Source organism: Pelodiscus sinensis, chromosome 5 (genome assembly GCF_049634645.1).
Source record: "Pelodiscus sinensis isolate JC-2024 chromosome 5, ASM4963464v1, whole genome shotgun sequence".
NCBI classification, from domain to species: domain Eukaryota; kingdom Metazoa; phylum Chordata; order Testudines; family Trionychidae; genus Pelodiscus; species Pelodiscus sinensis.
Genome location: NC_134715.1, coordinates 72,358,051 through 72,384,909, shown reverse-complemented (window position 1 = coordinate 72,384,909; position 26,859 = coordinate 72,358,051). Strand labels below are relative to the sequence as shown.

Genomic DNA, 26,859 nt, shown 5'->3' with positions numbered 1-26,859 from the left:
CTCCTCCCCAGCACTACACATAAGTCTATCTAGATGCCTCGAGAGATCCGCAACCTTCGCACCAGGCAGGCAAGTGACCATACTGTTCTCCCGGTCATCACAAACCCAACTATCTATGTTTCTAACGATCGAATCACCCACTACTAACACCTGCCTCTTCCTAACTGGCACTCCCTCCCCCTCAGAGGTATCCTCAGTGCAAAAGGATACCCCAACTTCAACTGGGAGGAGGGTCCCAACTACAGGATTATTTCCCTCTGCTTCCATTGATTGCTCTGTTCCCTTAAGACTTTCATCCTCCTTAAGAGCACTGGGGCTCTCAGACTGGAGGTGGGACAGTACTACAGTGTCCCGGAAAGACTCATCAGCATAGCTCTCTGCCTCCCTTAGCTCCTCCAGTTCAGCCACCCTGGCCTCCAAAGCCCGAACTCTGTCTCTGAGGGTCAGGAGCTCCTTGCAGTGAGTGCACACATACGCCACCCACCCACAGGGCAGGTAATCATACATGTTACACTCGACACAATAAACAGGATAGCCCCCACTCTGCTGCTGGGCTTCTGTCTCCATTTTTCTAATGAATAAGTTTAAGTGTAAACTGGGATTCTCTTTAAACCTCTGGAATATAGATTTTAAGAGTTATGTTTTTAAAAAGGTCTGAAATCAGTAGTGCCCTCTAACCTCCCCCTCAAAACTCCCTCTCCAAACTCTCCTGTTAGCTGTTCTGTTTGCAAGCTCCCTGGTCGCTGAGTCACCGGCTTATATAGCTCTAGTAGCCCCTCCCCGTGAGGCTCAGCCAATTAACAGAGGCTTCTAGGTTTCAAACCTTTTAGAAGCTCCTTCAAACAAACAAACAATCAAACAAACCAAACAGACAAACACAAGCTCAGCACACAGCAAATAACTCCCCCACACACAAACACACACTTCAGACAGCCACTTACCACAAGGGTCCCGTTTTTACTCCTCTTTTACTTGGAGAACTCCCTCTCGAAACTCTCCTGTTAGCTGTTTCTGGTCTTCTCCAAAACAATTGCTCTTCTCCAAAACACCTTAAAACCATCCATTCCAATTGTCATTAAACTAAATCAAAATTCTTCTCAAACTTTTGACCAGAAACGTAAGGGCTTGACTGTTTGGGGTGACTAGCCCTGCACACCAAAGTGCTGCGCTTTAGCTTCCCCATGTGGATGCTGCAGGAAGAAACTAAAAGGTCCTTAACTTGCATTCATACATTCCTATAAATTAAACATTAAAGCAAACTGTGAACCTTTTCGATCACACCCACAACATCCACATGAGGGAGTTACGGCTCTTCAGTGACCACAGCTATTCTCACCATGTAGACTGCTCTATGTGGGCAATATACACAAAATCTAATCTTTGCACTGTGCCCTAGGGCCAATTCATTCAAACTCTGGAAGAACACTGGAGGGAATGAATTATGAATAGGCATTCTGTTAAGAATGCCAAGGCTTTGATATAAAGAGTTTAATCCCAGGAACAAAAGTGAAAGTGAGGCAGTGATTTTTATTTTCCACACAAAACCAACTATTTAATCAATGTATTTAACTGATTTCTTTTCACAAATCATCCCAGAAAACTCTTCAGATATTATGAATTGTGTATTCAAAATTATTCCAAAACGGTTTATGACAACTAGTTTTATACATGGATTCCAGCTGTTTTGATATTGAAGGTAAGTCTGCCTTACTCCTAACACATTATAATTCTTCTTGAGAGCTATACAGTCTTTCATTTTACCAAATGCTGTAGTATGGTTTTTACAAACCATGAACATACTCTGTATGTTGAAGAAAAAAATCATTTTTATTTGGCTTTCTTGCTCTTTGTTTGAAAACTTTACCTATTGAGTGCCTTGAAACAAACTGGGTACAATAGAAATGGAGACTGATAGTTCCTGGAATTCTAAATTGGATCTCAAGTGATTCTTACTCTAGAGATAAACAATGATGGAGACCAGCGTTTTCTGACACCATTTACCAACTAGAATAGAACTAGAAATTACTGTTGAAGCCAAAGCTTCTTCATGGTGTAATATGGTCAAACAATTTGCTTCAGGAATCTAGGCTGCTCAGCCAGCCGCCTCATTGGGAAAGAAATTCTGTCACATAGACAGACTCATCTACATTTCAGCTTTGAGCTTAGTGGCTGAGAAAGAAGCAGAACCACTCAGGGAGTTTGTGATTAACTTTCCCTTCCCAAAAAGAGAATCTTTGAACTACTGTAGTATCTAGCATAGTGTCAGGCAGTTCCAGATCTACAGAGGTGAGCATTTCAAAAGGTACAAATCAAACCAAGTACAAACTACCAAGAACTAGCCAAAACTACCACACAGGCTGTCCATAAATTATATAACAAATTGGGAGGGGGGGGGAGTCTTTATTTTTGCATTGATGTGCTTTAGTGTTACAAGGGGTGGATGGGTCTTGAAAATGACCAAACATGTTTATGTAATTTATGGATAGCCTCTGAGAACATCAGATCAGGGAGCCAAAAGAAGACCATGCCCTACCAAGAAGGAAGACTCCAAAAGGAGAACCTCCTCCTTTATAGCAAAGACCCAGAAGAGGCACCCTCTTTTTTATTTTTGTTTGTTTCTGGACTCATTCTTGGCATGCTATCTACCTGAGATGGTGCCCTGGATGTACCTGAGGACTGGAAAGAATTGGGAGTGTTGAGAGGCAGCAAATTTGGTGGCTTGCAGTTGTGTTAGTACTTTTTATCTAATCCTTGCCTTTCCTTTCCCAGAGCCTCTCTTCTTTCCCGATAAAATACCCCTTTTGTTGCATTGTTATTTTTAAATACATCATTTCTTTGCAGGGTTTATGCTGATATACTTTCTTGTGTTCTGGGTTTTATTCTCCTTGCCATAAGTTGTACCATTATCATTTTCCCCAGGAACAGCACTCTCTTATCCCAAACACAGTGAGGAAGTTCAGGCACCATGAAACCAAGAACCTAGGATTTAACTCATAGGAGGAGATGGAGGGAAAAGGCAATCCAGGTTACAAGGAACAGGGAGCAGAATTGAGCCACAGATCAGGGGAAAGGCTACACAGAATCAGCATTGGTAACTATATACTGTGAGTAAGGACCTGTCTTAAACTTGAACAAATTTGTTTGTTACTTTTCTAAGTTAAAATCAAGACTTTTTTTTTTTGTTTGGTCTTGGCTGTAATTTTTAAGCTTTCAGATCCCTTAGAAGCAATCTGAAAGAGCATGACTTACAGTTTAAGTCATTATAGCTATGATGACACCCTCCTTTTTGGGGGGTAGCGGGACAGGAACAACAACTATAATGAACAGTTTTTTATATGATCTATCAGTCAGAATGTCAGGTATCCTGGAAGTGTCTATTGTTATTCCTATAAAATACTGCTAAAGAGGAGTATCCAAGGTCCCAAAGCAGACTTGTAGACACATATCAGTGCCAAACAGTTTAGAATAAAATTAAAAAACACTCACTTAGCTCATGACCAAACTGAGTTTATGCATATTTGTATTACTGTAACCCATTCTTCTGTACACCATCCTCATCCTCTCTCTTTATTGGTTGTCAACTCACTTATGTTAATAATATGAACTTAAGGTTTCAGTCTTTTGGAGGTACCCCTCTTCAGTAAAGCTCTTAAAAGGGGTCAGGATTTTACTGCCTAATGATGTTGCACCCAAATAGGATTTAAATGTGTGCCTGAAATTAGCAACGTTTCCATGACTTACTAATAAATACATACTGTAATTTGCAGCTTAAGTGAGAAAGAAAAGTAAAATTCTCTCTTTAAATTCCTATTACAAATCTATTAGGGAACTAAGTTAGGCTTTTGAATTGCATATTATATCTTTGCTCGGACAGGAAATATCTAACATTCTCATTTATTCTACCTCTTTTACTTTCTCAATACTATATTTTAATTAATCATAGAACAGAGGTCAAAATTTAGCAAATGAATTCCCAAAAAAATCCATACTATCTTCTCTTAATATTAGTCTTCCCTGAAAATACCCACTTTTAATCAAATATATATAATTAACCAACCTGTACTTCTTTATAATTACCCATGTAGAGAATAAGTTACTTAAAATGCTAATAGCATTATAAAATACACAGAATTTATTTCTTCACACTTTCAGGTCATTCTGAAGTAAGGACACAGAATGTTTTATCTCTTCAAAGCTCTTACAAACTTATAGCTAATTAAAGATACTTTTTAAAAAAAGCCCTTAAGAAGTTTGCATTTAGAAAACTAGCTGTACAAATATTAGAGTTTATCCTTTATGTTTATATACCGGTGACAATGTAATTGGATCTTGTGGGCCAGCTCTCCAGCTTCAATAAATTGTTATAATACTATTAACTTCCATTGAAAAAATGTCAATTTACATCCTGAGAATGATGCCTTGAATTTGTAGTTATATTATCTTTTTCACTAGATATAAACACACACACACACACACACACACACACACACATGCAACTTTATTTTATATCATAGCATTCATATAAACGGTATGGCAAAACAGGTAGTCTCCATTTGCTTTTAAGATATATTCATTAAACGTTTTTTTTTAACTCCGTGGATTAATGATGAGCAGTTCTCTGGGTACTGGGGTTGTTTTTTATGTTTTAACGCTTGGTAGTGCTGAGATTATTTTTCTCATCTGCTTTATGTAGTCCACATTCAGTTGTGACAGCTCCATGACTCTGATAGCTACCTTACACTGATAGAGAAGATTAAGATTGCCAGGAGCTGGAAATGTGAAGACATGAAGAGAAAGAGTCTTTGAGAGCATTTCAAATCCACATTCCCTGTAGTAACAAGCAGTTGAGAACAGATCACAAAAGTCCTTTGGTGTTGCAGTACCCAATACCTAAGCACCTCCTGACAAGTGGAATCCACATAATTATTTAGGCACCTACCATTTAAATATGGATCTCTCATGGGAGTGCCTCAAACACTGACCATATGTCATTGTGCTTTGGTGTGTCAAAGCAGAGAATGCCAGACTGCCAAATTGCTGAGAAATAGGGCAGACTCTCTCCAAAATGGTGGTTATTAGACATACCAAGGCAGTAACAAAAGTGAACTTCGGTCACACCACACTTGTTAACAAGAAGTCAAAAATGAAGTCTTTTTCAGCAGTGACTGGAGTCTACAATGAGTAGTTACTGAAAAACCAATTTAATTAAATATGAGTCCTTCCAGTCTCAGGAGATGTGCCACTTAGCCAGGTCAATATATAACTCAGATCTTACTGAATAATCATTCTGCTGCCAATCCTTTAGTAACTAAAATCTAAAATGTATTAATTAAAAAAAGAGTGTTAGAATGGTTAAAAGATCACATACCTATAATAATTGCAATGTCCTTTTATCAGGTTTGTAGTAGTAATGTTATAGATAGGTACCTTGTAAAGTGTCTCTGGTAAATTCCAAAAATGTAGAAGGTCCTCAGTCCATAGTTCAAGATGCTCCTTTCGTTGTAAGTCCATAATCCAGAGAATCAGAACAGAAAAGAGGCAAAATAGAGTAATTCCAGGGATCTTTTATACTCTTTTCTGTGTACCTGGAAATTCTCTTTCAAACAAAGCGTAGCCCAGTTTGTCGAAAGTCACTGGAACAAGATGGTATCCAGAGTCAAATGAGCACATCACATGTCTTCAAATGAGTCAATGACTCATAGGGTTAGCAATAGTCCATGTCCATAAGAAGGCATCCACAGGAAGATATGTCTGGGTAGAATGAGATTCTTCCATGGGCCATTGTTAAGAGTGAGACCATCAAACACAGATTGGCTAGAATAGATGTAAACCTCCTTGTTGTTGTTACCCCTAGAACACACACATCTGAGGTACAGGTAAGTAGCAATATCCATAGCTTCAGATATGGTGATGAAACATTGATTTAAACAGGACAATCATGTTTGATTTAATTAATAGATGTGTTAACACCTACAAATCTATGATGAGAACCAAAATAGATAGAGCCAGTACTGGACAGCACATTGCTCCGTGAAAGGATCTTTCTTCCCATACCTATAGAAAACAAGCAGGTGAATGACTGATGGACACATCAAGTTTAAAAAGCAGATTGCAACTTCAGTAATTATACAGTAATTGCTCACCCAACCTTTTATGTGTCAAGCATTTAATTGTGGATTACAGGGCTTTGTCCATGAGCCAAACAATAGCTGAGGGTATACCCTGATCTACCCCATAGACTCAGTTTATTTCTGAAACTTTTTCATCTCCCATCACAAGGGAGTGGAGTGACAGAGGCCACAAGGCTGAGAGAAAGAAACTTCACTTCTCAAAGACTTCAAGTACCTCCCTCACCCCATGAGCACAAGGTGCAACTATACAATTCTAGGTCTCATTTACCTCTGGTGGCTAGTCCTTTTAGACTCTATTCACACAGGACACCTAGCACCAGAAGTATCAGCAAGTAACATACATGGAAGCCCTCTGTGTTCATCATATCCTGGGTACACATCTGCTGCCTGGTCCAATATTTAATATCAGATGCAGCATACAATGTGATTAATATCCCTATGAATCAGAAACAACAAGGGTTATTTGCACTTCGTGCCTAGCCCAGTAAGCTTTATTCTCAGGTGGACACAAGTCCATTAACATTTCAATCTGCAGCTTCCAATAATCTGAATCTTCTATGATTCAAAACCCCTGGATGTGAAAGCATGTGCACCAAAGTTAGCCTGGTGCAGCGTATGGTAGTCCAAAGCTTTTCTTATTAGGTCAGAGAGCTGATCATAAAATTACCTTCCCTATTACTCCATATAACTAGGAAAGGGCACAGGCATTTATTCACACATTAGAATCATAGAATCCTAGGGCTGGAAGAGACCCAAAGTAGGATCAATCCCAACACTCTTAAAACACTGCAGAGTTACTTTTTTCAGGCTGCTCTGTTAAGCACAACAATGCTGCATTTGGTGATAACCATGCATTTAATAATTCAAATACATGCCTGAACTTGTTCATGGCTGCCTGAGGCACCAGCTCACTAATAATGAAAACAACATAGCAGGCCAAAATGAAAGCTCCCTTAAATACAATGGAGTTCATCTCACAACTCCATATCCTTGGCAGAGAATTTAAGAATTTCTATGGCTTTAGGGTTCCCCAAATCCATTTTGTTCCTGTTGCATCTGTACCACCTTTTGCAGAGCCTCTCCCCCTATTAAATTTCTATATGAGGCCAACAATCTACTAGCTTATACCAAATGGACAGACCAGGTAAGCTGACCCACAGTATGCCAGAGATACCACAACTCATGATCTGATGCTTAGGTATGGACAACAGAGTCTGGAGCCCATCTAGAGCACTAAATTCTGTTTACTCTAAAAGGCAGGACTCCTACATCCTGAATATCTTTTGGGCAACTGAATTCTTGACTAGATCTATAGGTGTAAGAAGCCAAATTTCCAGAGATGGTTCAGCATCACCTATAGATATCTCCTAGCAAATGGGATGTGCTCCCTGAATCTGTTGTTTGCCAAAGCCCTCAATGAATGGTTAGGAACTGAGATCTCAGTTCCTGTCCACCAAGATCTTCCCGGCCGAGTCTCCTCTTTAATCTGGAGTGAGGAGAGAAGAAGGCTCTCTCTCCTACAACTTCCTCAGTAGTGTAGTCCTCTTCCACTCCAAAGTCTTGAAGAAACAGGATATCATCCTCCTCAACATGAAGAAATACTTGTCCCACAATTGACCCATCTCAGAGGCTATCACTTAGTGTATCCAACAGGGCTAGATTGAAGCCACTCACAGCATGAAAGGAGATATTGCCTCTATGGCCCCTGGCTGCTCCTGTACCCATTCTTCTCCCCAGCAATACTAGATCCTGCTACAGCTGCAGAAGAAGGATTTGCAAAACCACATCCTGACTGTCCCAACAATCAGCTTCCCCAATTCCCCACATGGATTACTTTCAAATGAGAGAGGAAGAATACCATTTGATGCTTTTCCCCCAGTGGATCCATCTACTTGTTGCCTGTACTCTCCCTCATGAGAACACAGAATCTTGCCATGTCACAGCTGAGGAGCTCCAGGAGGAGCTGTTTGAAATGCCCTCCCTCCCTCCAACTTGCACCCTACCCTATACTATCAGCAGCAACAGCAGCTGTGTGTTTTCCCTTTCCCTTGCCAACGGAGACTGGGAGGGAGGCAGTGGCACCATGGATAGTCTTCGTATCAGTACCCAGAGAGTGAGTTTCTCCAAATGAGGTAGCAACAGCCTCACATGTCCCATATTCCACTCTCCTGTGAGCAGGGGTTAGTTAGGGACAGCAATACTAAAAGCAGTTTGTGCAACAAGACCCAGTAATCTGGCTGTCTCTTACACACCTCCACTTGGCTCTCCTCCCTATTCCACACTCTTGTTTACTTTAAAATCAATACAGCTGAGGGTCTTGTTTATAGAGCTGCTTCTCAATTGGGCTCCAGATAATGCTAAGGAGCTAAAGCCTTTTTAAAATTCTGTGGTGTTATGTTTGGTTAATAAACTTGTTTGGTTTACAATCAATACAGCTGAGGGAGTGTTTGTGTGGAGCTTGCTAATGTTATTAAAAAAAGCTGAGAGAGAGGGACTAGGGGATTTAGTATTTGTATGTTGAAGAAAGAAAGTGCTGGGCCAAGCCTCTTGGCCCTCCAAAGACAAATGGCATAATTCACATTTGAAGTAAGAATTTAAAGGGGCCTTAATGTATGTAAGAATCATGTCTAAAAAGTCCTTAGATGAACTGCAATTAATTTGTCTGCAACACTATCAGCTAAGGAAGCATTTGTACAGCAATTGCAAAGAACTATTAATAAAAAACAAGGTTAGAGGAAGGTAGGAGATGAAGGTTCATTAAGCCTTTGGAATCTGGGAGAAATGAAACTATGGATAGTGTTGCTGGGAGAAGATACATCCTCCATCTCTTCCTCCTCCTCCATTCAGCATCGACATTAAGGCTTACTGCATACCCAGTACTTGGACACCAGTGTTGACAACCAGCTCTTGTGATTTAGAGTGAGAAAACTGATTTGATGTGTGTAGAATTCTATGCACTAAAATGCACCGTGAACGTCATTATGCATCATTAACAAAATCTATAAATGCACATATACTACAAGACGTACTCTTATTAAAATGACAAGTCAATGGAATTCTTTCAGATCTAGACCAATATAACTGAAAGCTGATTTTACCCATTATCAATCAGATCATTCCTTAATGCAAAAGCATAAATTGCTAATACTGAATTATATTAATTAAAAAATCTTATTAATCAACTGTAGAATTCCAAAAGGCACTCCACATGTTTCAGATATCATCTCACATTATACTTTTTAATAACCTCTTATTAATTGATATGTTATCAATTTCTAGGCTGGCTGCTCCATTTCATTCTCTGTAGGAGTGTTATGAAATATTCTTTATGACATCTACTTGTTCAAAAAAGAAAGTCACTGGATCTTGAGGTATTGAATACATTTAAGATTGGGCTAATTCCATTCAAGCAGGCCTATTTTAGCTTGTATTGTATCTCATTCTGCACTTATCCCAAATGAAACCATTGGGACTGCTTATGGACTAAGGCTGTGGCTCTTGATCTTTCCAGATTACTCTACCCCTTTCAGGAATTGGATTTGTCCTGTGTACCCCCTGCTCAGATTTCATCTCACTTTAAACTACTTGCTTACAGGTATAAAAATACAAAAGTGACATAGCACACTATTACTAAAAAATACTGATTTTATCATATGATAGAATGCATCAATTGTAATATTAATATTGTATTTCCATTTCAGTGGTTAGTATTTATATCAGTATAAATAAGCCATTGCCTGTATAGTAATAGAGAGGTAGCCGTGTTAGTTTTTCCTTTTGTTTTAGCAAGATCAGACTATGTAGCACTTCAAAGACTAACAAGATGGTTTAATAGCTGATAAGCTTTCATGGGCCTGACCCACTTCTTCAGATCATATTCTGGAAGAGAATTGGCATGACCATATATACCAAAGGAATACAATGAAAAAAGTGAATACATTATTAAACTGACAAATCAGATTTAGTACAGAAGGTGGGATAAGGGAGAGGGAGGGAGGGAATAGCTCTTTATGAGTCAATGAATGGCTAATCAGAGGTGATAAATGGGAAAGCTATCTTTGCAATGGTTAAGGTAATTAGCATCTTTGTTAAGGCCCATTCGTAAAGTGTCAAATTTAAGCATGAAAGAAAGTTCTGAAGTTTCCCTCTGTAATCTGGTGTTAAAGTTTCTTTGACGTAAGATGCATGTAGTAAGGTTATTAAAACTATGTCCAGGTAGGTTGACATGAAAGGCAACTGTTTTTTCTTTGTGAAGATGTCTGACATCTGATTTGTGGGCATTAATTCTTTGGTGAAACATTTTAGTTTGTACTGACTTTGCCAGTACTTGTTACGTAGCCTGTTGTAAAACTAGACAAATGTCTAGATGAGCTGATGTACACCCTGGCAGGCTCTTAGTTTCGTGTTCTCCGGCTATTCTCTGCTTATAAGCAGACTCCGTGCTGGAGTCTTGACCAAAGGAAATTAGATATTGAAACTACATTGTGAATGTATTTGGAACTTAATTATTGATATTTCTTGATTATACCTATTAATGAAGAAATTTTGATTTTTATTGGCCGATACCTTCACTTAGGGAAATTAATCAATCAACATGTACTTCTACTGAAAAGTGGCAATGAGAGGTTAAAGGTAGTGAAAAAATGATAATGGAAAATGTAGATAAAAAAGTGGAAAGTACCTAAAATAAAATCTTTTGAGTCATAACAAAAATGTAACAGTTCAAAAAAAGCACCAGAATCAAAAAAACAGAGAAAAAGCAGTTTGTGATATAGAAATAAAACTGATAAGGAGGAAACAGATATGTGGTAGCTATGATGGGGTCTGTCAAGACCAAATCCCCACTCTGGCATGCCGAATGTCAGATGTGGGGGCTTACAAAAGTACCCTTATCTTTCCAGGCTTTGGTATAAAGCTCCCCAAAAATCTTAAAAACCTAGATTTTGGGGATAAAAATCTGCTGCCACCACTCAAGTAATGTAAGAAAACCAGGGAAGAGATCACTTGGGAAATCTCAGCCCTAAAGCAAAACCAGGACACAAAAAAAATACCCAATTCCAGGTTAATAAAAAAGAAAGAGAAAGAAGTTTTATCACCACAATACATCTGTTACAAGCATAATGACTAGATGGGAAAGTCACCAATTAATATACTCATGGGGGACCTTCCATGGGCCAAAAGCTTAGTTACAAAGTAGGGGAAAACCTAAATGCACAGACATACGATTCCCATTCTCAAACCATAAAACAATAAAACCTAATGGATTTATCTAAACTTTACCCTACTTACAGATAATGAAGAGTCTTTTCTTGGAGAGAGAGAGACATGTCTGTCTCCCTCAGTATCTGGAGAGAAACTGCCCAGAGACAAAGGAGGGAAAAACCTAAAAATTCCTTTGTCTCAGTTTGAAATCCCTATCTGCATTTTTATTGGCTGACTGCTACCTGGCTTACGTACAGTTAACTCCTTAGTCTTCAGGCTGCTGGCTAACCCTCAAGTTCATGACAGGGTCCCAGAGTTTTAAAAGAATGAAGTTTCCTTTTCTCCCTACTCATTAACAGAAAAGAGATGTCATTAATTATATGTAGGAGAACAGCTTCTATGGTATGGCTGGAGAGAAACCTAGAGACAGAGACCCAACACAAAATTTCATAATTACTATTACTTTTAATTGTATCAAACAAATAAGAAGCAGGAAAAAAGATGGAAAGCGAATGTTTAGACTGAAGAAAATTGCCTTCTTCAGAGACTATGGAGCAACAACTTTGGACTGTACAATTTTCTGTTTCCAGTATAGTCTGTGCCATAGTTTGCATATAATTATCTTTCCAGAATGCATTCAAAATGTTCACATAAAACTGCAAAAGAGCAACAGAAAATATTTATATTTTAAAAAGCAGAATACAAAGCAGAATGGTCTGGTTTTTTTGGGAAAAAATGATATGCCATCCTGCCGTGCAAGGGGGAAACTTATGTTGGTTTATATTGTCACTTGAGTTGTGACATTTTATTAATAACCTAGACCTCAAGAAGGGTGTCAGTAGAGATGCTGGGTAAATTTTTGGGAAGACCAAAAAGGGAAAGCCCAGGCAGCATCATGGTCTGACCTGAATGGATAAGGCACAGTCTCCACACAACTTAAAGCTTAGCTAGATAAACAAGCCAATTATGATTTATTTTGCCAGAACTGCAACAACTATCAACATTGAAGTACTGGTATAAAGTTCTCTCATATTGGCTGAGACATTTAAGCTTTTATAACAACTCTCCTGAAATTCCTTCCAGATGAAACTGTTCTCAGGCCAGAGATAACATTCTTTTATGAGGAATACTAGGTTGAAGAAGTATTTGGAAAGTTTCAGCAGAAAGTCCCCCTCCCTCCATTTTTAAGGTATGCAAAATATTTACTGTATTTAAAAGTATGTTTTAAGGTGATTTTTTGTTTCATAGGGTGTGTCTAGACTACAGAGTTTTGTCGACAAAAGTGGACTTTTTTTCGACAAAACTATACCTGCGTCTACATTACCGCTGAGTTCTGTCGACATAATGTCAACAGAACTCAGCAGTTCTGTCAACGCTGGTAAACCTCATTTTACGAGGCATAATGCCTTTTGTCGACAGAGTTCTGTCAACAGAAGGTGTTATTGCATCTAGGGTTGTTTCTAGACTACAGGGTTTTGTCGACAAAGCAAGTTGCTTTGTCGACAGAACTGAATGTAGTCTAGACGCTTTTTGTCGACAGAAGCTTTGTCGACAGTATCTGTCGACAAAACTTCTGTCGACAAAAGCCTGTAGTCTAGACGTACCCATAGTTCTCTGAAATGGAAGAAATAGTCAGAAGTTCAGGGCAATGACCTTACAACTCAGGCTACGTTTACACTGCAGTGCTTTTTCGGGACACCAGAGATATCCCAAAATAGCTATTCTGTGTCTTTTGAGTGTGCCCTTTATTTCAAAATATAATGGACCTGCTATTCCGACATCTCTGTAAACCTCAATCCATCAGGAGTAAGGGATACTTCAGAATAGCGATTTATTTCAAAATAAATGCTGTGTAGTCAGTGCCAAATTTTGAAATAAGCTATTTTGAAAATGACTTGAAATAAGCTAAAATCCCTAGAACCTTCTGGTTGATTTTATTTATTTAATTAATTAATTTACTACAAAAGGAAAAAGAGTGTTTGAAAAAAAAACCCCTCTAAATTTGTTGCTGTACTGTGGTAACATTTGCTAATGTTGGGATATAATTACAATGCAAAGAGTTTGACGCTGGTCAGGGCAATGTCAATGGAATAAGTTGTAAATCTCAATTTAAGTTCTGTAACTAGCACCACATGGAAAATTTAGTCATGACATATTTCAATACAGAAACTTACTCTGTGTTGAAACGTTTGTTTCTAACCTCAGTAAGATGGACCCTTTCCATGAAATGTTCATAAATCACAGCAAGAGAATGGTGTGGAGCTTCCAGACTCAGTGAACTCAGCTGTAGTTCAAGACATGGACAAGTTCATTTGGTGACTCTTATAAGACACTTAAATCCAATAGTTGTAAAGGGCATTGTAGGTGAAGTTGAAGTAAAGGAAGCTGAGAGGAGTAAATGCTTTTTCCTAAGTAATTTTACTAATCCAACGAGTCTTGAGTCTTTCTTCCCAATAATTACCTATTATCACATTTGGGGTAGCCATGTATTTTTTGTTTGCTTTTGTTTTAATGTTACATGATCATTCTCACAAGGAACTTTATTTCTGTATTTTAGGTTCATGTGTTGAGCTTTTTAAAATGTGAAATTCCACATAACCAATCAAGTTTGCTATCTATCTATCTATCTATCTATCTATCTATCTATCTATCTATCTATCTATCTATCTATCTATCTATCTATCTATCTATCTATCTATCTATCTATCTATCTATCATTTTAGTAGTGGGATTGACTGCCACACAGCTTGGTGCCTATATTGTTCATTTTGTTAATTTTCATTTTAGATTCAGGTTTGTTTCAATTAACAAATGTTGACAACATGAAAAATGGAGCGTTTTTTTTTTTTTTTTACAAAAATCATTGTCTTAAATCAGTATAAATGAAGTTGCTTTTCAGTTTGGCAACATTTAACATTTATTTAAGCATGCTTCTTTCATACTCCAGTAGATGATTCAAGTGACAGAAACAACAGAAGTTGTGTAAGCTGATTTATTGTATCCCCAAATTTTTGTGTTCTACTGAAGATGGTTATACAGCACATGAGTTTTACTAGAATTCAGTCTCACTGGAAGTCATTATGAATTAATATATATCTAGTGAGTTGAGATGTTGTGCACTTTCTGGTAGTATTACAAGTAGAAAGGGATCTTAAAAGGATATTAGAGCATTTGGATATTAGGGATATACACTTATTTTCTCACTGTATTTATGGTCTTCCATTCCTATATGGTAGGAGTTGGGTAAGTAGGAAAAGCAAAACAAAACATGCAAGAGGAGAGACAAGTAAAGGTAACTTGCTCACTCTGGAAAGGAAGATCTCCTAAGAGCTACCAGTTGGGCAATGTCCAGAGGCTGCTTGCACCTATTTTAAATACTGTGTACATCGCAACAAAACGCATGCAGCACATTAAGGCCTTGATCATGCAAATATTTATGTGTTTGCTTAAATTTAAACAGGAGAGTAGGTTTTTTTTGCAGAAGCATTTGTAGAATTGGAGCAAATATTCCACTAAGTGTTCAATATGCAAATTTCAAACAAACAGTCATAACTTTGTTAAATCAGCACCAAATTTCTTTCACACTTAATGAAGCAAGCCCTTATCACTGAGGGCTATTTATAAGCAAGGTTTCAAGCTTTGAACTGTAGCCATTTTTTAGTTATTCCAATTAAAAAACTATGCTGCAAAATAAAATAATCATAATTAAATTTGAATACTTTACTTAAAGCCTATTAGAAAATTTGAATATGGGGATAAACTCTGCCATGAAATGTGTCAGCATCTGGGCAGAAACCGAGTAAATATTCTGTACTAACTACGCCACACAATTTTTGGAGATGGAGTGAATAACAACTTTCCTAATTGAAACTATAGGGGGAATTTAGTTAGGCAGAATGTAATTACTTGCATTGGAATTTGGCCCAGAACCTGGATTAACAGTCCTTTGAAAAGTGGATAGAATCTTTAATGGCAAGTAAGGACCACATTTTTTACATCTCATCCAAAGGTGGCATTTCCAATGATACACAGTCAAGCTGTTGTGCAGTATACTGGTTCACTAGCACTACTTCCTGTTGTATATACACATACACACACGCACACACATGTATAACAAATGAAGGGAGTTAATTATCAAGTAGTGAGATACCCAATCTAAATCCTTATTAGTCCTAATTTGATTGTATTAAATTTGCAAATAAATTGCAGTTCTGATCTGGTTTTGAAGATTTTTTATATAAGAATGGCTACATTTAAATTAACTACTGGTATCCAGGGATGTTAAAGTATTCTACTGGTTTATATGTGTTACCTTTCTTGATGTCTAATTTGTGTCCTTTTATCCTTTGTTGCAGAGACTGTCTGGTTTGGTTTTACCAGAGAGGCATTGTTGACACTTGAGGGCATATATCATGTTAGTGGTGTGGATGCTGTTCAGTAGATAAGCCCCTGATGGTGTGGTTTATGTGGTTAGGTCCTCTGATGATGTTGCTTGTATAGATATGTAGACAGAGTTGGCAACAGAGTTTGTTGTAGGGGGTATGTTCATGGGTAAGCGTTTCTGTAGTGTAGTTTGAGGTTGCTGCTATTTGCTTCAGGTTGAGAACTTGTCTGTAGGTGAGGACTGGCCTATCTCCCAATATCTGTGAGAGTGAGGAATAATTTTCCAGGATAGATTGCAGACTCTCAATGATGCGCTGGAGGTTTTTTACTGGGGGCTGTAGGTGATGACCAGTGGTGTTCTATTATTTTCCTTGTTGGTCCTGTCCTTTAGTAGGTGACTTCTGGGTACTCATCTGGCTCTGTCAATCTCTTTCTTTACTTCCCCAGTGAAGATCTTGTAGGTTTTTGTCTCTGTAGACAACAGATTGTGTGATTTGTCCTGGATGGAAGCTAAAGGCATGTAGGTAAGAATAGCGGTCCATAGGTCTCTGGCATATGATGGTGTCTATATGATCGTCATTTATTTGTACCGTGGTGTACAGAAAATCTCTCTGTAGGATGGATTATTCCAGGCTGAGATTGATGGTGGGATGGAAATTGTTGAAATCCTGGTGGAATTCTTCAAGGGCCTCCTTCCATGGATCCACATGAAGATGTCATCAATATAGTGCAAGTAGAGGAAAGTTGCTAAGGCATTTGTTAGTCTATAAGGTGCCACAGGACTACTCATTATTTTTAAAGTTACAGACTAATACAGCTACTCTTCTGAGACATAAGTATATTGGCACACTGTGGGGCCATGTAGGTATCCATAGAAGTGCCACTGATGTGAAGGCATACATTGTCCCCAAATTGGAAATAGTTGTGGGTGAGAACATTCACACAGCTCAGCCACCAGGTCTGCAGTGGCATCATCAGAGATACTGTTCCTGATAGCTTGTAATGCATCATTGTGTGGAATATTGGTGTAGAGAGCTTCTATATCCATGTTGGCCAGGATGGTGTTTTCAGGAAGATCACTGATGCACCATAGTTTCCTCAGGAAGTTAGTGGTGTCTCGAAGATAGCTAGGAGTGCTGGTAGCATAGGTTCTGAGCAGAGAGTCCATATAGACCTGCTGCAACATTTGAGCTAATCCACTTGAGTTTGCCTAGCCTAGCTTACCTCAAGTATAGTGACCATTCTGCAAAACAACACTACCACTATGCAGAGTAATATAGTTAATATTTGAGGAGTTATTGTAATGTGAGAAACTTCATCCCCAGTAGATTACTTGCTAGAGTTGTGGCAGCCATTGAGCTTTTAAAGTGAGTTAGAGATTTTTGTAACTGGATTTGAACCTCTTGTGTCATCTTATTCTTACAGCTTGTCTACTGTTTAATATGCATTAAAGTGGGGGTGTTTCTTCAAAGATGAATAGCTATTACTACTTAACACCACACATGGAAGTAATAATTCCAGAATAAATGTGCCCTGTACCAAATAAGCAAATTGGGAATAAGGCTATGATGGATCCTGTGTTGCTTGTAGTTACTAAATTCTTAGTATTGTTTGTCAGTTTTGTGAATCACAATCGAGTTTTGCTTTCTATTTTGTTTACTCCACAATACTTTTCTTAGCTGCTCTTTTATTTTTTCAGAGACTTTTATTTTTCTATTTAATTTTCCACCCTACTTTTCAAAAGCAGGGTTCTGAGACATCAATTTGCCAAATGTTACATGTTATCAAATATTATGTGTAAAATTTTCCCCAATTATTACTGTATATATTGGAGTTATGATTTGAGTTCAGATATTGGCAGTGGAAAGAATGTAGTAGGATTTATGTTTGTGGAACCTTGCAACTCCCTTAATTTCATTTTTTATTTTATTTTATAATGTCAATGTAACAGTTATACAGTGCCATACCAATTATTGACTACCATACATCTTTCAGATATAACAATGTTAGTGTTCATAATTAGATTTCCCATCATTCTACACTCACATGCCTTTCCTTTGTGTCCCTACATTCACCTTTCCATTTTTCTACCCAATGTCCTTTACATGTTACATTATTTTCCTGTCCACAGCAAACACATACCTCAAGGGTACCAGTGGAGCAGCCTACAATAAAGATAGCTATGACATGAAACTGGGTTGTCTAGTATGTCTTGAATTAAGGACCAAACTTTATTCAATTATATTTCTTAACCATCTTTAATGACAATTGATTGGAACTGAATCTATCAACAACTGTTTTTCAAACTTGTGAATTGCATCCACTGCTTTGTCTGTCTTTCTTGCATTTTGCTTTTTGTTTAATCTGACTTCCCCATTGCACTTAAAGGCAGTACATTGAAAAAAAACTTCAAAACTCTTGAAATTCCACAACTACATGGATAGATTGGCAACAGCGTGACATCATTTACTGTATATATTTAAGTAACCATGCTGATTTGCTGCATTTGCCATAACCTTTGGATTAATTTTTAATATTTACATTTAATTGAAGTAGCTAAATAGATGAGGTATTTTTAAACAGTTGATAAGATATACTCTTGTATATAATTATCGGGGGGGGGGATAACATCCTATTAAACACTTTGCACAACAAATAATGTAACCCTAATGAGAACAGTAACATTTATATTTCTATATTTCCCTTGTAAACTAACCTATAACACATAAAATAGCCTTAGATAACTAGATGGGCTTTTTTAACTATGGCTATGTTTTTTCTCTAGGTAAATACCAACAGCAGGATGTGGAATGTTTGTTTTCCCTCCCACCTTCAGTTGATCCTAAATTTTTACCAGCTAGCTACACTCACAAAAAGGTAACTTAAGTAGTCATACAACTATATTTTTCAATCTCATCATAATCAGTCACATATGAACTCTTGCTTAGCTAGAGAAATGTGTGTGGATCTGAAAATAAACTACTAATCTCTCCCTTCTGAGTCCCACAGTGTTATTTATAAAGCATATTAATTTATGCCAATGTTAATATAATTAGCTCATAACAAACTAAATTTATCAGGAAGACTTTCTGTGAATCCTAATGATGGAGAAAAATGGAAATTTGTGCTTGTGGCCAATCATTTCTTTTTAAAAAGTTTATACTAATTTTGCATATAAAGTAAAGGTACAGCTGTGTGAGCAGATCATCAAATGCTGTATACAGTTACAATTTTTGGTATATTTTCTATCTTAATTCATTTCAAAGTTACTGCTGTGCACCAATTAAGTATATACTATGAGTTTTCCCATTTCAAAGTTCAAAGGGCATCGAAGTGTAGTAATTTGCAGTTTTGGATTAATCGCTGCTATTTTTATACTGTATGAAGAACAGTCGTCATCAAACTCTATAACCTTGATCTTATAATCAATGTCATATCATCCTTCATTAAAGTGCCAGATGTTGTCAATTTGCAATTTACACATTTAAATAATATACTAATTTAAAATACTACCTCATTAGAATTATAAAGGAAAGTATGTTTCTTTCACATGTTACTGTTGAATAATATAAAGCAGCAGTCAAGTTATTATGAAGATTTTTGACAGCATTTTAATTAAAACTGGTTACTCAGTGAATTCAATAGATTATATACCTAAAAACTACTTGAATACTACAGTTTAAATTTTATATTAAATCCTGTCAATTAATGCAAAATGTACTGTGCTATAAAAAGGGCAAAATCTGTCATTTTGTAGAAGTAGGCGAGATGTACAATAAAGTATTCTTCTAGCTAGCAAGCTCACAGTAAAATAAATAAAAACATACAGTATCATAAACTTTACCTTTCTGATGCTTGCCTATTAAGTTCCTTCTTTTTAGTGTACCCAAATGTATCCACTTAATTCACAATCAACACAACATAGGAGAAAACAAATTTTCCACAATTAAGCTGACCAGAAATTTATATTTTTGAAGCTAATGGATGTGCTGATACCAAAGGTACCATTTTGGACTGGAAGGGACTAGGAAATCAAGGCTGTACTATTGACTTGAAAATGAAGAAAAGGATCTATCATAAGCGTTTAGTGAAAGAACTTCCCTCTCTCAGGAGATAGAAACATGATAATGTAGACTGACCAAACAGTTTTAACATTAGAACATAATGTTCCTGTGACAGACATATGAGACCTGTCCTGTCTCCCACTGACGTGTGGTGCGGTTTTGAGACCATGAACTCAGTATGGACTTAAAGCTGTTTCCTAAAACTAATTTCATGTCTGCATTGGCTTGTGAGTCTTTTTTTTTATCTACTTTAGCTTTTTGGATTGTTTTTCTTTTTTGAGAAAATATATCTCGTAAGTGAAGAAACATTGAGCTAGACAACAGACTTTCACTCACCATAGGGAACAAATGTTTACCTGCACAGTTAAGGCAGCTCGAGGCACCTGCAGCTGCCCCTGGAAAATACCCTGATGTGGAAATCCACAGCATGCACCTGATTCCATAGGAAAGTTAATAAAGCCTCGGGCTCCTGAACTGCGGCCAACCTCAAGTGGCCATTTGTGTCAGCTTTATGGCTGTTTTGTGCACACATCAGCCTTAACACACTGGAGGATCTGACTTGCTGGCTGTAATAACTTTGTAAGTATTGGAGCCACAGCGTTGTCAGGGACAAGGGGGATAAATATGATGTGTGTTCTCATGCACATGGATTCTTGTCCTTGTAGAGCTACTTTCATAAGGTCTGAGTACAAGGGGAATGGTGGCATAGATATATCTCACTCTTTTTCTGCAAAGTCAGGGGCAATTCTGTGTGGGAGGGGATCTGAAAAGCTTTATATAGTCCTAAGGTTTTACGTTCATTGGAGCAGGAACCATGTTTACTTCTGCAGTAAACCCTCTCTTGGCAGTTCACAAAAATGTAACTATTCATTGGAAGCCTGTTTGTCAAATGACTATCTCACTGAATGGTAGATGGCATCATTCAAAGCACTACAATTAAAGGGGGATATTGTAAGGGCTTTCAACAATTGACTAAAAATTTGTAGTTTCCATCTACATCTTCTCTAGAAATATATTGTAATTCAGTTAAAATGTCCCCCTAGCTGCTTTTCTAAATTTCCTATTTTTGATTATTGCCATATTTAACATCTGACACCACAAAGTAGCATATAAAAACTGCTGAAACATACCTACTTGGAAGAGCCATGATTTCATCGATATGGATAGTCTCACCACCAATGCATATTGCAACTTTCCCACGCCGTCCTGTGTTGGGCGATTCTTGTCCATGTCCTTCCATGAATCCTCCATAAAGGTTCCACCCAACATGCTGAAAGCCTTCCTCTTGTTCTTTTTACATTTCATGGATACTAATGGAGTATATGTACTGTCTGTATGTTGTCTCTGTCTCGTTACAGCCAGCCCATCTCCTTTTCCAATCATACATAACTTGAATGATATCGTTGACACCGCTTCTTGCACACAAATCATAAGTAGTAACGTGCTGTAACCTATTTACACCGACCATGCATCTTTCCATTGCTCTTTGGGTAGTTTTCAGCTTTCATTCTTCTGTAAACATTTTGTTCCAGGTTTCGCAGCCGTACAGCATTACCAGAAGGACACTGGTGTTAAAGAGATGGGCTTTCATGGTGGTGGAAAGTTTGGGATCAACAAAAACACTGCAAACTCCCAAAGGCAATCCAACCCAACCTCCTCCTTGACTCTGGGCCCAACTCACATTAATTTTCTCAGTATTATCTTTTTACTGGCATGTTATATTCAATTATGTCTAATTTGAGATTAATCAGAATAAAATTTCCATGGTAAACCTCAAATTTATATTATATAAAATAAAACTTTCAGGCTTTATAATTAAGTATTATGTAAGAAATAAACTACAATTGAAGTTCAATGCCTCCCTAACTAAATAGGATTGTATAACAGTTGGCAAAACAAATAATAAGTCTAACTGTGAATAAAATCAGAAAATATTTTAGCAACAGCTAATAAAGAAGTACATGCCAAACACATATCCTAACTGTCAGTTTCAAGGCTGTGGCATATTTTTATCAATCTTTCACTTAAAGCAAAACCATACAACCTGATTTTTTTGAAGAAACTGAGAACTCAAGGGTTCATGTGACGTGAATAGGAGATGGAGGTACTCAACACTGAAATACCTTTGTGCCAGGTCTGGCATCAGTGAGGAGATTGCCTGCATTTAGCTCAGAATGTAAACTTCTTAAGGAACAGATCATGGCCTTGGACAAGACCCATTTGCACTGTTGCAGCCATGCAAAGAGGCTTGTAAAACTGGCCTAACAATTTGGCTGGAATCGTGAGTCTTCATAGATCAAGTATGGTCAGCTCTAGACCTCATTACTGTGCCCTGCAGAGCATGTGATGAGCATGGATGTTAAAACAGGGAAAAGTTCAGAGCTCTGCTAGCAACACCCAAGCTGCCATAAGAGCTCCTTGGGAGTTAGCATAGCCAGGTATGAATTAGACTAACAGGAACAGGGTTAACTGGGTTCTCCAGGTGAAAAAGGAGCAGTTATATGACCCTTGGAGTAAGTTTGTTGTCTGTAGTGTGTATGTGAATGTTGGTGGTGGTCTTGCTGCATGACTGAAATATACCATGTGGTCAGTTTGTTTGGGGATTGTGTGCTAGGCATAGCAGCCTAAAAGGCAAGACTGAGAGCTTCCTAATGAGGCTTTGATCCCTAAGCCCTTTAGCACCCATCAACCCTTAACCAGGGGGCAGGGTTCTTCAGGAAGTCCAGGGCTTTAAGAAGCTCTCTTCTAAGCCTACCCTTATTTCGAGGTAGTGCATCCACATTAATGGAGCCTGCCTCGAACTATATTTGAGGCTTCCCCGTAGTGTGGAAATGTTATTTCAAAATTGTTATTTTGGGATTTGTTATTTTGAAATATTTTCTTAGTGTAGATATGCCTCAAGTGCCCAGAGGAGCTAGCAAAGAGGAGCAATTAATAGGAGAGTGTTGCGAGAGAATTTAGAAGGAGAGTGGCTGGCTAGATACACTTAACACTCTTTAAACTTAAAGCCAAAAAATACCCTCTGACAACAATAAAGCTTCAACAAAGGAATTAACTGCCAAATTAAAGACAATGCAGGCAGAAGTCCAGCAACAGAAAGAGGGCTATCCGGTTTATTGTACTAAATGCAGCATATATGATTTCCTGCTCTATGGGCAGGTAAATTATGTGTATATTCAGTGCAAAAAGCTCCTGGCCTTCAGAGACTGTGTACAAACTTAGGAAACTAGAGTGCCTGAACTGGAGGAGCTGACAGAGACAGAGTGGTACATAGATGAGACTTTCCAGGCACCATAGAACTGTCCCATCCCAAGTTTGACAGCCTCTTTTTCTGTCTCAGAGAAGGAGAACACTCAACTGTATCAGACGGAAATGACCCTCATAGTTGGGTCCCTCCTTCCAAATGATCTCATGGTATCCTCTCAAACTCAGGATACCTATCTAGGGGAAAGAACTCCATTTATTAGAAGGAAACAGATATTAATAACAGATGTTAGTAATGACTGGAGAATTGCATGGTTATTTGCCTACCTAGTGTGCAGGCTGCGGATCACTCGAGACATCTAGACAGATTTATGACTCGAGACATCAAGACAGACATCTAGACAGACTGGAAAAGGGCAAATATTGTGCCCATCTATAAAAAGGGGAATAAGAACAACCCAGGAAACTACAGACCGGTCAGTTTAACGTCTGTCCCAGGGAAGATAATGGAGCAGGTAATTAAGGAAATCATATGCAAACACTTGGAAGGTAATAAAGTGATAGGGAATAGCCAGCATGGGTTTGTGAAGAACAAGTCATGCCAAACTAATCTGATAGCTTTCTTTGATAAGATAACGAGCCTTGTGGATAAGGGAGAAGCGGTGAATGTCATATACCTAGACTTTAGTAAGGCATTTGATATGGTCAAAATGACCTTAGCAAGTTAGAGAAATGGTCAGGGGTAAACAGGATGAGGTTTAATAAAGAGAAATGCAAAGTGCTCCACTTAGGAAGGAACAATCAGTTCCATACATACAAGATGGGAAACGACTGTCTAGGAAGGAGCATGGTGGAAAGGGATCTAGGGGTCATAGTGGACCACAAGTTGAATATGAGCCAACAGTGTGATGCTGTTGCAAAAAAAGCAAATATGATTCTAGGTTGTATCAACAGGTGTGTTGTAAGCAAAACTCGTGAAGTCATTCTGCTGCTCTACTCTGCGCTAGTTAGGCCTCAGCTGGAGTACTGTGTCCAGTTCTGGGCGCCACATTTCAAGAAAGATGTGGAGAAATTGGAAAGGGTACAGAGAAGAGCGACAAGAATGATTAAAGGTTTACAGAACGTGACCTATGAAGCCAGGCTTCATGAACTGGGCTTGTTTAGTTTGGAAAAAAGAAGATTAAGGGGGCACATGATAGCGGTTTTCAAATATCTAAAAGGGTGTCACAAGGAGGAAGGCGAAAATTTGTTCCTCTTGGTTTCTGAGGACAGGAAAAGGAGTAATGGGCTTAAAGTGCAGCAGGGGAGGTTTAGATTGGACATTAGGAAAAAATTCCTAACTGTCAGGGTGGTCAAATATTGGAATAAATTGCCAAGGGAGGTGGTAGAATCTCCCTCTCTGGAGATATTTAAGAACAGGTTAGATAGACATCTGTCAGGGATGGTGTAGACGGAGCTTGATCCTGCCTTGAGGGCGGGGGGCTGGACTCGATGACCTCTCGAGGTCCCTTCCAGTCCTATTATTCTATGATTCTATGATTCTATGTGTAGTACTGGGGAGGAGCACATGGTCATGATACATGTCACTACAGTGACATAGGAAAGGCTATGAAAGACCTCCTAGAGTCCAAATATAGGCTGCTGGGTAAGAGATTGAAGTCCAGGAATGCCATGGTAGCATACTTGTGAATTGCTTCCAGATCAACATGCAAGGCCAGTAAGACAGGCAGAACTGCATGATCTCAAAATGTGACAAGATGATGGTGTAGGGAGAAATGGTTTAGATTAGGAACTGGGTTTTTTTTTAGCTCCTAGTAAAGAGGAGAGGATGGAAGAACATAATATATGAGTATGATCAAATGAGAAATTGTCAAATAAAAAAAGAGTACCATGCAATTACATAATGGCAGACAGCTAGAACGTGTCAAGTTTTTAAAGTGCTTATATACAAATACTAGAAGTCTAAATAATAATATTGGTGAACTTAAAGTGCCCCTTGTTCAATGAGAATATTGATATAATAGTTGTCTCAAAAACATGACAGAATGAGTGAATAGAATACAATAATACCAAAGTACAAAATATATTGGTAAAAACCAAATGGACAGTGCTGGTGGAGGAATATACCTGAAAGAAAACAGGATCAAATTAAATAAAAAATCTTAAATGAACCATAGAACCTCAACTCTACCACAGAATCTCTATGGATAGTAATTTCATAACTGAATAATAAGAATATATCAGTAGGGATATATTACTGACTATCTGACCATGATGGTAATAGTGACTGTGAATTCTCAGGGAGATTAGAGTGACTACAATATTTAAAAAAAAAAAACCCTCAATAATAATGGGAGTTTCAACTATCCCCATATTCATAGATTCATAGACTTTAAGGTCAGAAAGAACCATTATGATCATCCCGTCTGACCCCTGACCAATGCAGGCCACAGAATCTCACCCACCCTCTCCTGAAATAATCCTCTCACCTATATCTCAGATACTGAAGTCCTCAAATGATGGTCTAAAGACCCCAAGATGCAGAGAATCCTCCAGCAAGTGAACTGTGCCCCATGCTACAGAGGATGGTGAAAAACCTCCAGGGCCTCAGCCAATCTACCCTGGAGGAAAATTCCTTCCCAAGCCCAAATATGGCAATCAGCTGAACCCTGAGCATGTGGGCAAGACTCACCAACCGGACACCCAGGAAAAGTTCTCTATAGTAACTCCTTTCATTCCACCATTGGCCTATTTACCACGGATAGTGAAAGGTCAATTAGTTGCCAAGATCATGTTATCTCATCAAACCATCTCCTTCATAAACCCATCTAGCTTAATCTTAAAGGCAGATAGGTCTTTTGCCCCCACTACTTCCCTTGGAAGGCTGTTCCAGAACTTCACTCTTCTAATGGTTAGAAACCTTCGTCTAATTTCGAGTCTAAACTTCCTGATAGCCAGTTTAAATCCATTTGTTCTTGTGTCCATATTGATATTGAGCTTAAATAATTCCTCTTCCTCCGTAGTATTTATCCCTCTAATATATTTAAAGAGAACAATTATGTCTCCCCTCAGCCTTCTTTTGGTTAAGGTAAACAAGCCAAGCTCCTTGAATCTCCTTTCATAAGACAGGTTTTCCAGTCCTCTAATCATCCTAGTGGCCCTTCTTTGTACCTGTTTCAGTTTGAATTCATCCTTCTTAAACATGGGAGACCAGAACTGCAAACAGTATTCCAAATGAGGTCTCACCAATGCCTTGTATAACGGCACTATCACCTCCTTATGTATACTGTAAATACCTTGCCTAATGCATCCCAAGACCGTATTAGCCTTTTTCATGGCCATATCACATTGGCGGCTCATAGTCATCCTGTGATCAACCAGGATTCCGAGGTCCTTCCCCTCTTCCATCACTTCCAATTGATGTGCCCCCAGCTTATAACTAAATTTCTTGTTATTAATCCCTAAATGCATAACCTTACACTTCTCACTATTAAATTTCATCCTATTGCTATTACTCCAATTTACAAGATCATCCAGATCTTCCTGTATGATATCTCGATCCTTTTCTGAATTGGCAATAGCTCCCAACTTTGTGTCATCCACAAACTTTATTAGCACACTCCCACTTTTGGTGCCGAGGTAAGTAATACAAAGATTAAATAAGATTGGTCCCAAAACTGATCCCTGAGGAACTCCACTAGTAACCTCCCTCCAATCTGACAGTTCACCTTTCAGTCTGACCCACTGTAGTCTCCCCTTTAACCAGTTGCTTATCCACCTCTCAATTTTCATATTGATCCCTATCTTTTTTCAATTTAACCAATAATTCCCCATGAGGTACTGTATCAAATGCCTTACTAAAATCGAGGTAGATT

General features: G+C 38.2%; 2 long non-coding RNA genes across 3 annotated transcripts; one reads left to right on the top strand and one right to left on the bottom strand.

The window, feature by feature from the left end:
• Positions 1-4,483: 4,483 nt before the first annotated feature.
• On the bottom strand, positions 4,484-8,388 carry LOC142829451 (uncharacterized). The gene is made up of 2 exons (XR_012903867.1): positions 7,990-8,388; positions 4,484-6,054 (listed from the first exon to the last, which is right to left on the bottom strand). It is a non-coding gene; the product is annotated as an uncharacterized LOC142829451 (long non-coding RNA).
• Positions 8,389-8,656: 268 nt separating this feature from the next.
• Positions 8,657-21,680, top strand: LOC142829450 (uncharacterized). 2 transcript variants are annotated; one of them, XR_012903866.1, is made up of 3 exons: positions 8,657-8,717; positions 18,502-18,593; positions 21,313-21,680. It is a non-coding gene; the product is annotated as an uncharacterized LOC142829450 (long non-coding RNA). The 2 variants fall into 2 exon arrangements; XR_012903865.1 differs by lacking the exon at positions 8,657-8,717 and adding an exon at positions 12,424-12,522.
• The last annotated feature ends 5,179 nt before the right edge of the window (positions 21,681-26,859 follow it).